Source organism: Hyaena hyaena, unplaced genomic scaffold (genome assembly GCF_003009895.1).
Source record: "Hyaena hyaena isolate Hyena2069 unplaced genomic scaffold, ASM300989v1 scaffold_952, whole genome shotgun sequence".
NCBI lineage: Eukaryota > Metazoa > Chordata > Mammalia > Carnivora > Hyaenidae > Hyaena > Hyaena hyaena.
The window spans coordinates 458,201-459,154 of record NW_024081587.1 but is presented as its reverse complement, the minus strand read 5'-3'; the positions used below and the strand labels follow the sequence as shown (position 1 = coordinate 459,154).

At 41.1% G+C, this 954-nt stretch overlaps 1 pseudogene; it reads right to left on the bottom strand.

Moving 5' to 3' along the window:
• Positions 1–247: 247 nt before the first annotated feature.
• LOC120223124 lies at positions 248–741 on the bottom strand (annotated as a pseudogene).
• Between the last annotated feature and the right edge of the window lie 213 nt (positions 742–954).

The window sequence follows — 954 nt, the reverse complement described above, 5'->3', positions numbered from 1 at the left end:
ACCCAGCTACCCAGCCAGAAGACAGACAAGGTATCCCCCATAGAGGTCCAGTTACCCTGCCAGCCCAGGGTATGACCACATTGTAATAAAAACTAATTCACTACAGGATAGAAATAGACAATAAGAGGGAAAAAAGACTTTCACAATAGTTAGAATGTTTGTTCCTCCCTTGAGGAGGCAAATATAAAGGTTATTTCTGTTGTTGATCAGTCATACAGACACATATAAACATCTCCAATCTACTCCTCATAAAAATAATCTCATTAGCCTCAGTCAGAGGAATCTCCATATGACTTTTTCTTTCCCAAGGTTTACTGAAGATATTGCAGCACAGCAGAAAGATTCAAACAACTCCATGTGGTGTTTTGAAATTCATCCCAATTGTAGGCCGAGTGACCTGCAGATTGGACAGACTGCCAAAGACCAAGAGCTTCAGCAATTCCTTAGTGACAGGAATGATCTCCAGATCCAGGACTGGGACCTCAGGAACATAATTATCTCTCCTTTCTCTCTCCTCCTCCTACAGCTTGATGCAGATATCTCTCACCAAGCCTCTCTGAATCTGCTCCATCAGATTGTGACATAGCCTGCTACCTTGTTGTGGAGCTTCTTGCTAGGAAAAATGGTGGTCGACCCACACACAGGCTTGTTGGTATGGAAGCTGTTGCCCAGGAGACTGTAGTATTTCTCACTGAGGACCTGGGCCACCTTCTTCAAGGTTTTGATGCAAATGCAGCCCATGTTGTTGAGTCTCGGTAAAAGAGCTCCATATGATATCATGGTGGACATCTTTATTATTCTTGTAATTCTTATCTATTGACTGTAGGTGGTATTACATCAGATTGAGTTATTTGAATTGATCTCCAAATACAAGTCATATGGAACTCATATTAAACTCATATTAACTTTGCATTATCACAGATTTTTCTTCTTTTTGCTTTTTCACCCTTTTGG